This window comes from Durio zibethinus, chromosome 27 (genome assembly GCF_047325235.1).
Source record: "Durio zibethinus cultivar Kanyao isolate XHJ-2024 chromosome 27, ASM4732523v1, whole genome shotgun sequence".
Lineage (NCBI taxonomy): Eukaryota > Viridiplantae > Streptophyta > Magnoliopsida > Malvales > Malvaceae > Durio > Durio zibethinus.
The window spans coordinates 9,403,686-9,413,451 of NC_143188.1; the positions used below are offsets into that span (position 1 = coordinate 9,403,686).

The 9,766-nt window shown below is 35.9% G+C and overlaps 1 pseudogene across 1 annotated transcript; it reads left to right on the forward strand.

Annotated features, from left to right (window-relative positions):
- Positions 1 to 2,239: 2,239 nt before the first annotated feature.
- LOC111280161 (CBL-interacting serine/threonine-protein kinase 14 pseudogene) lies at positions 2,240 to 4,838 on the forward strand (annotated as a pseudogene). Its single transcript, XR_016334576.1, has one exon. The product of XR_016334576.1 is annotated as a CBL-interacting serine/threonine-protein kinase 14 pseudogene (transcript).
- The last annotated feature ends 4,928 nt before the right edge of the window (positions 4,839 to 9,766 follow it).

Here is a 9,766-nt window from a genome sequence, read left to right on the forward strand (position 1 = left end):
CTCGTCACGTTAGCAAACTCAGTCAGGTCCACTCTTTTGTTTTTTTTTTTTTGTTTCTATTTCATTTCATGCAGTCACATGGCTTTGTATATTTCTGGATAACGATCGACTGAATCTGAAGCTGAAATTGTCATGGATGGAATGCTTGCTTGCATTTTTTCGTTTTAACCTGATTATTCCATTCATTTATAAATATTTGTGGTTATATTAAGTGGATTTATTGATATAGAGTTTGTATGGTTAATTGAATCGAAAATCTCTCACAATTCGAAATCTTATTTAATTAAGAAAAGCTAATAATTTGAACATGCTTAAGTTGAATCTTAATAGTAAAAGATACATATGAAATTACTCAAATTTTAATAATTGAAATATTAAATTCAAATAATTCAAAAACAAAATGACTCGAATGAAATGATTTAAATTTCAAATAGTAAGAATTTTTTATTTAAAGTTATTTAATCCAAAGTGATTTAATTTATTCAATTGATATCATTAAATATATATTTTATACACTATAATCATTTACATGTTTTCACTTTATTAATAAGCAATTTTCAAAATTTTAAAAATAATCTTAAATGGAAACAACTTCTTGATAATAGGAGAAAATGGTTTCCAACAAATGTTAGGTTTTTGTTATGTATGCTAAATGACATTAGAAAAGCGCTGTCGTAATATAATTATCCACATTCAAACTAATTTCCTTTTAATTTCCACCGGCTTTCTGATGGAGATGAAAAGGAAAAGAAATTCATGCACATAAAAAATACTCTCATCAATTTTCTAATACTCACTCATCTTGTAAGTTGTAGACATATCTATATACGGAGTAATAAAAATTAATTTTATTCCTAATAATGAAATTAATCATCTATCATTTTGACATTCGTAGATAAAAATTTTTTTGGCTCTATAACTGTCGGTGGGCCTGTGTGAATTATTTTTGTGTTTTTACATACGCACGTGATTATTATAATAAATAAATAAATAATAAGAATAATAAAGGCCATTTATTGATGGACGATATTTCACCATGAGGTTGGTGATGTAAACTACTAACACATGCTGTTCAATTCATGCACTTAATGAATTACTTCAAATATTAAAAAATGCAATATAAGATTTATAAAATATGAAAAAATTACTTATTTATGCAACTTAAAAATCTTTATATATATATATATATGTGTGTATATATATATATATCTATATAACTATACGCCTCTAACAAAAAGTGCTGAAAATAGTGGGACAAATCTACAATTTACGAGTTTTTCAATTTCGATTAGCTTCGCATGAAAGCGTAATAAAACGTGACATGGTTTGATTAGAGACTTTCTCACCCTTCCTCACACACGCAAATGCTTTTTGTTGACACTTCCATGAACCCATCAATTGATTCTAAGCAATAACAACAATAAAACTACTACTCATACGACTAACCTTGTGTTTCAACCTCTCCTTCGTGACTGCAAGATTATGTTGAATCAGTTGCAATAGAACAAGATTTCACATGTCTCCCGTGAAGCCAATCAATGCATCGATGCCCTGGCAAGCAAAGGTGGTGGCTATAAAACCAACAAAGAAGACTTTTGTAATGTTAGCACTAGTGCTGACATCTGCTGTGCTCTGACATCAGCAATCCTTATTTTATAACCCATTTTGAACTTTCTAACTTTCTGCAGCTGTTACTGTTGGCTGACTGTGTTAGATCTATTTTGTACGGTTCTTTTTTTTATAATGATAAGTTTATTCTTTATTGACCAAAAAAATCGTGTTTTAAAATTTACAAGAAATAAAAATGTTATCATATATTTTTTAAATTATTATATTAATCTATTAAATATTTTAAATATACTCTTTTAAGATATATATGATAATTTTTAATTTTAATGATGAAATTTAAAGATGTCTGAAATGAATTTTCATAAAAATAAAACAATACAAAATTTTTTTGAAATAATTTAAAGGTGTATGGAATAATTAAAACTCAAACATTAATATATACAAGTAATAATAAAATTAATTAAAAAAGTGATCAAATTTGAATATTTGAAGTTTTCTCGATTCTTAATTGGCAATAATTTATAAATTTTTAAAACTTAATTTCATCGCGGAAACCTTTTTAGTTTAACCTTATATATAGTTTCACAAATTAATATTCAAAAATAAAGAATGTAATCAAAATATTTTCGCTGCCTCCTTCAAATGTACAATACCCTAAAAAATATACAAATTTGATTGATTTAAATTACTCGGTGCTTCCAACTTTCCTTGACTAATATTATATCCCGCGAAATGAACCGCGACACGTGGGTGGTTGCAATTGGTCTTCACGTCACCCCTCTCTGACAAAACAGTTAAAACTTAAAAAAAAAAAATCTACCCTAAAACCTAACTAATAAAAAAATATAATAAATACTCCAAGTCTCCACTGATAAAAAGACAAAAATACCCCAATCCACTTTCGCTAAATACCTTGAAAAAGCAGTCTAACTCCTACGCCAAACTCAGTCCCTACCCATTTTCAGTTCAAACTTCCCTCCACTTTCTTCTTTATCTATTCCGTTTCGGAAGCCAAAAAAGGAAAAACAAATTAAACCTTTTTGTGATTGTTCAGAATGTCAATAATTGAGTTAAACTTGGTGTATTTTCATGTTGTTTTGTTAAAGATTTAAGGAAAAAGTTTCGGTCTCTGGATTCAACTACGATGCCAGAGATTGAAGACACAGCCAGCTCCAGCACAACCGGTGAGTTGTCGGAAATTGCATCGGAGATCACCCTCTTCGGAAAGTACGAGATTGGCAAGTTGCTGGGATGTGGGGCCTTTGCAAAAGTTTACCACGCGCGCAACGTAAGGACGGGGCAGAGCGTCGCCCTCAAAGCCGTGAGCAAACAAAAAGTACTCAAAGAAGGGTTCATGGCGCAGGTTAAGAGAGAAATTGCTATCATGCGCCGGTTGCACCACCCTAACATCGTCAAACTTATCGAGGTGTTGGCTACCAAAACTAAGATTTACTTCGTCATGGAATTCGCCAAAGGAGGGGAGCTGTTCACGAGGATTGCCAGGGGACGTTTCAGTGAAGATCTCAGCCGTCGGTATTTCCAACAGTTGATTTCAGCCGTCGGATTCTGTCATTCGAGGGGCGTGTTCCACCGCGATTTGAAACCGGAAAATCTCCTCCTTGATGAAAGCTGGAACTTAAAAGTATCAGATTTCGGACTTAGCGCGGTGGCGGATCAGATCCGACCCGACGGCCTTCTCCATACTTTATGCGGAACCCCAGCTTACGTGGCGCCTGAGATTCTTGCGAAGAAAGGATACGATGGTGCCAAAGTCGATGTGTGGTCATGTGGCATCGTTTTGTACGTTCTCCACGCTGGATATCTGCCGTTCAACGACCCCAATCTGATGGTTATGTACCGTAAGATTTATAAAGGCGAATTCCGTTTCCCGAAATGGACATCTCCTGATCTCCGGCGATTTTTATGTCGGCTTCTCGATACTAATCCTGAAACTAGGATCACCGTCGATGAAATCATCAGTGATCCTTGGTTCAAGAAAGGTTACAAAGAAATCAAATTTCGTGCCGAAGATTTTGAATTGAAAGAAGAAACCCAGAGCACCAAGTGCTTAAACGCCTTCCATATAATCTCTTTTTCATCCGGTTTCGACCTCTCCGGTTTGTTCAGCGAGGCGGAGTTTTCTGTCCGAAGAGAGCGGTTTATATCGGGGGAGAAACCGGAGAGAATTTTAGATAGAATCGAGGAAGAGGTGGGAAGAATAGAGAATGTGAAGGTGAAAAAGAGAAAAGAGAAAGGGATAAGGTTGGAAGGGCAGAATAATAATTTTATTCTTGCCGTAGATATTCAGCAGTTGACAGAAAATCTGGTAGTGGTGGAGGTGGGGCGGTGGGAGATTAACGTTGGGGCAAGTGGTGAAATTTGGAAAAATAAGTTAAGGCCAAAACTTTCCGATTTGGTATATAAAACTGAAGCAGAGCAGGTTTCTGGGTAATAATAGAGGATTCATGGCAGAGCTGAGAACCGTTCGGAAAGAGTCGTGGTATCGACTGCTGTAAATATATCCATATTCAGCCCAAAGGAAAGAGAAAAAAGAAAAAAACTTCCGTATGTTAGTCTCAAATAATGTCTTGTCTAGTTTGTTCGACAAACCGGAGCAAAGCGAAATTCACTAACCGGGTTTCCTTCGTTTTTTTTTTTTTTTTTGAAATAAAATGATTTCATTACTCAAACTTGATTACAATCCATATGTAATGTGACAACTATTACAAGAGGGAAATCCCCCATCTAGTACTTATTTAGACTATGTTGTGCAAACAGGTGAGCTGCTCTATTACCTGTTCGTCCCACATGCAGTATTTGGTAGCTGTCAAACTTGGCCATCCTACATCTAGCTTCATCTGTAATAGTGCCTATAGGGCAAAGATCATCCTCTATCATCTCGAGCTTCTTGATTATAGCCAAATAGTCTCCTTCAACCAGTATTTTCGTAAAACCTGTATCCTGGGCAAATTGTATGGCAAGCACCACAGCTTTAGCCTCAGCTTGAAACGGATCACCAACAGGTTCAAGCCTGATTGCTGTAGCCCCTAAAACTGCTCCTCGGTGATCTCTGATGATAATATCTACCCCCTTTTCTCTCCTGCAGATTAAAGGATCCATCAAAATTGACTTTGAAAAAACTTTCCCTCGGCTGGGACCATTGATGATTTATATTTTGTTTTCGCCCTTTCTCTAACTGTCCTTTTTCATATTTTGTTGCATATTGTTGAATGAAACTAACGGTAGCGTGTGGTGGCTTTCTCTTTTCCCCTTGTTTCTCCTTGTTTTCTGCACCTCATATTCCCCACATAGATGTCATGAACACTCCCAATTGACCTTCGTTCAAGTTGTTGCTAACATTCGAAATCCAATCTTTAATCTTTGTGAAATTGTTGCAAGTGTTCTGGTACATATGAAACTGTCTTAGATCTCTGCGGCATGAGAGCACTGTGATAATGCATGTATCACCGATTCTTCCCTTTCACCACATCGTATGCACGTACTACTCACAGTATGTCCCCTATGGCTTAAATTGTATATTGTTGGGAGGGCATTATTGCATGCTCTCTAGATCATCATTTAGATTTTTGGATGTATGTTTGCCCTCCATATAATCCACCAATCCATTTTTGGTCTTCGCTGCACCATATCACTTTCCATCCTTCTTTGTTGCCTCTCATCCCTTAGCATTTTATAAGCACTTTTGACAATATACATACCATTGTTGTCATGACGCCATATTAGTGTATCTGGCCTGCCCATGTTGCTGATTGGAATCGCACAAATCATTTCTGTTTCATCTGACGTGAAGATTTCATGAATGAGTCCCACGTTCCATTTCAATCCTTGATGGACCATTAGGTCTTCCACCATTTTTATCCCCCGTTCATCCCCCCTTAGTGATCGCACTTTAAAAGGCCGACTCGTTGGTAACCAGCTATCATCCCAAATGTTGATGCTCCTGCCATTTCCCATTCTCCACCATAAGCCTTTGTGCAATACTTCTCTAGCCATCCATATACTTCTCCATGTGAGAGAAGGCTTGTTTCCTAACTGGCGCCCATGAACGTTGAATTGGGATAGCATCTCGCTTTTAAGACCTGATTAACTAGTGTATTCGGTTTGAAAATGAGCCTCCATTCCTGCTTTCCCACCAAAGCCATATTATATTAAAGGCCTCCATCTCCTTGAAGCTCGAACCACCCGTTGATTTTGGTAAGCAAAGGTCTTCCCATTTAAGCCAGTCTATACCTCTTCCATTGAATCCTTGTCTCCACCAATAACTCCCAATTATGCTATTGATTTCCTTACACACTTTTCTTGGCAGCAGAAAACAATTCATCACATTGGAAGGGACTGCTTGCAAAACAAATTTAATGAATTTCTCTTTCCCACCTTATGACGAACATCTGTTGCTCCATCCCTCTATCTTTGCTTTAATCTTCAATTTGATCTCCTTAAAAGCTCTTGATTTGATCCTTCCCACCATGATTGGTAATCCTAAGTATTTTTCTAGATTAGTTGCGTTTTCCACCCCAAATAGTGTTTTGAGACTCTCTCTCTTATCTTGTTCCGTGTTTGTAGTAAAAAGTAGTGCTGATTTGTCGAAATTAACCTGTTGTCCAGAGCCCTCTTCATATTTCTACAGCATACGCTTCACCTTCTCTCCCCCACTTAATGTTGCCTTGGCGAACAATAAGCTGTCGTCTGCGAAAAAAGGGTGAGTCACTTTAGGCCCAGTTCGACCGGCTTGAACACCTTCAGTGGAGCCCTCCCTCTAAGCTTGAGCTAATAAAGATGACAGACCTTTACTGCGTAATAGAAACAAATACGGGGACAGGGTTCCTTGTCGTAGACGTCTTCCTGGCCAAAATTTGTTAGAGATACCATCATTCATAACAATTGAGTAAGAAATAGTAGTGATGTACTGCATGACGAGGTAAATCCATCTAGCTCTAAATCCTATTTGATTCATTACTTTCTCCAAAAAGTCCCATTCAACTCTATTGTAAGCTTTACTCATATCAAGCTTTAAAGTAAAAAAAAAAAACATTTTCGACCGTCTTTCTTGTTTTTTAGGGAGTGAAAGAGTTGATGAGCTACCAGAATATTATCACTGATCAAATGCCCAGGGACAAAAACACTTTGAGACTTGCTAATACAATCTGGCAGCACACATTTGAGCCTATTTGCTAAGACTTTAGTAGTGATCTTATATAACACATTACACAAACTAATTGGCCTATATTGTGCTATTCTCCTAGGGTCTGTCAATTTTGGTATCAATACTATGTTGGTATGGTTAATATCAGACAAGTTACCGACCCCATTAAGAAACGAAAGTCAAAACTGTGTAGCATCCTCTCCAACTATATGCCAAAATTGCTGATAAAATAACGCAGACATACCATCCGGACTAGGAGCTTTTGATGGATGTATTTGTTCGACGGCTATCTAGATCTCCTCAGCTGTAAACTCCCTCAGTAAAAGTTCGTTCATTTCATCAGAGACCCGGGCTCCTATAGTTTCAAGAATTTCCTTCGAGTTTTCACGCCCTTGAGCCTTAAATAAGTCTCGAAAGTAGTTAGTGGCAATTTCTATGACTTTCCCTCACCATCACACCAATTACCGCTGCAATCTTCTAACCAATGAATTTTATTGTACAGTCTACGAAAGTTGGTCCGTGCATGAAAAAACGCAATGTTGGGATCTCATGCCCTTAACCACTCAACCCGTGACCTCTGTGCCCAAAAAACTTCTTCGCGCTCCATGGCCTGGTTTACCTCCTCTCGAGACTTGTGTATCTTGTTGGCTTGGTTTTTGTTCCTAGAGCACTTGTAGTTCTCTGTTAAGGTGCTTAACTTTCAGTTGCAATTATGGGTGTAAATGGGGAAGTTTAAGCCGTTACAATATTAAGCTCAAACTCGAGCTCAATTTAAAATTTGAAATTCAAAACTTGATTTGAATTCGATCGAATTTTATTGTTTTAATTCGAGTTCGATTCGAGATAAAAATCGAATTACTTGAGTTTACTTGATTAAGCTTGATTAATATGTAAAAATAAGTTTAATTTTTATATTCAATAAAAATTAAATTATTTATGCTCAAACTTAAACTCGAATTTGAAATATTTTATTAATTAAAATAATAAAAATATATCAAAATATAAAAGTTCGATTAAGTTAGTGAGCTACTCGAACCAAATATAAGAATGTTCAAATTTGATTTAATTGATAAGTCGAATTACTCGAGCTCGAACTACACTCGATAATAACTGAGCATATTTGATTTTTATTCAAATCGAATCCGAGTAACTTACAAATATTAATGTATCATTTACACCCTTGATTGTAACCCATTAAAATATTCATTGTGCCACACCGCTAGCTTCTAAATCGCATGTTCCACCTTTTTGTGAAGCTGCTTGACTGCACTTTCGTCCTATGCACCTTGTATCACGCCCTCACATTCCTGTTTTCAAATCTGCTTCTCCCATTTCCTGTCCTTCTATTCACCATTTGATTATGATTTGTTCTAATTAAAATGGGAATGTGGTCTGACACTGCCCATACCATGTGTGTGACCGAATATTGTGGAAACATCAAACCCCATGCACGATTCGCAACTCCTTTGTCCAGCCATTCCCGAGCATTATTCTCCGGCCTGTTTCCTCTCTCCCACGTGTACCATTGACCTTTATAACCCAGATCCTCGAGGCCTACCTTGTTCAACACAGTTCAGAAATCCTCCATTTGCTTTTCAGGTCTTAGACAATTTTCTAACTTCTCACCTGACCACATAATCTCATTGAAATCCCCCATCACCATACATGGCATTGTGTGTTGTGTAGCCAATCTCCTTAAAAGATCACATGAAAATTTCCTGAACCTTGTTTCGGGGTCGCCGAAAACCCAGTTAATCTCCATTTTTTTGTGTTTTCGATGATTTGCATTTCCATGTCAATGTGCCTCGTCAAGTAGTTCAACACTTTTAAATCTGTTTCCTCGTTCCATAATATAGCTAGCCCTTCACTTGCTCCGTTGGCGTCTACACAGAAACAAAATTTCATCCTACGCTTCTTTTTAATTTGTTCCATCTTATTCACATGTAGTTTCGTCTCCATAAAAAAACCTACTTGTGGATCTTCCATTTTCAGCAATTACGGAAAAGATCAAACTGCTCCGGTTCCCAAGCCCACAGCAGCCCATGGCTTAATGGCTCTCATCAAGGATTTAAATTGCAGTAGCAGTCTCGTTTTTTATCGTGTTTATTTATAACGGTTATAGACGTAACGGTTGTTATTATGATCATTGTGTTCATCGCGGTCATGAATTTTTTTCAATTTAGTACAATTTATTTTAAAAATAGCAATTTTAATTATAATCATAAATTTTTTTTAATAATTTATAAAGTAATTTTATGACTTTTTTTTATTTATATGAGAAATATAATATTCATAATTTTTTGTTGGGTTCTTCATACTCCAAACAGCTTTACATTTATTTAGTTATTAATAATGTATCTCTTTATTTATAAATATTTTATATTTATGAATTAAAAATAAACAAATTGCAAATAAAAATCTAAAAAGTATAAAAATTATATTCAATTAAGTTTTGATACTAAGACCTATAACTATAAATCCAACAATCCTAAAAACCAAATAAGTTACCAACTTTTGTGTCAAAACAAAAATGGGTTTGGCCCAAGCCCTCCTTTGTTTTTCTTATTTTTTTTGTCCTTAACCTTCAAATTATGCCGTTTAGTTTCTAGCAAATCCCTAATTCATTTTTCTTCTCTTTTTTTTCTTTTCTCACGAGTGGCGCCCTCTTCTTCCTTCCTAACCTGAGATGCCACCTTTAGTTCCAGTCATTGCTTGCTGCTGCTTCATTCGTTGCCTAGCTCAAAACAATCTTTCCTCTTTTCTTTATCTTCCTTTTTCCCCTTGAGTGATGCACTCCAGTCATTGCTTGCTGCTGCTTTATTCGCTGCCCAACTCAAAACAATCTTTCCTCTTTTCCTTTCTCTTCCTTTTTCCCCTTGAGTGATGCACTTATTTTCTTTTTCAAACTTGAAACCCCATATCTTTATTTGCTAGTGCTTGATCTTAATTTATGTTTTGAATTTGATTGAGGTTGTGTTTTTTTTTTTTTTTTTTTGGCTTTTCTTAAATGAAAATTGAGATTTTTTTTTCTTT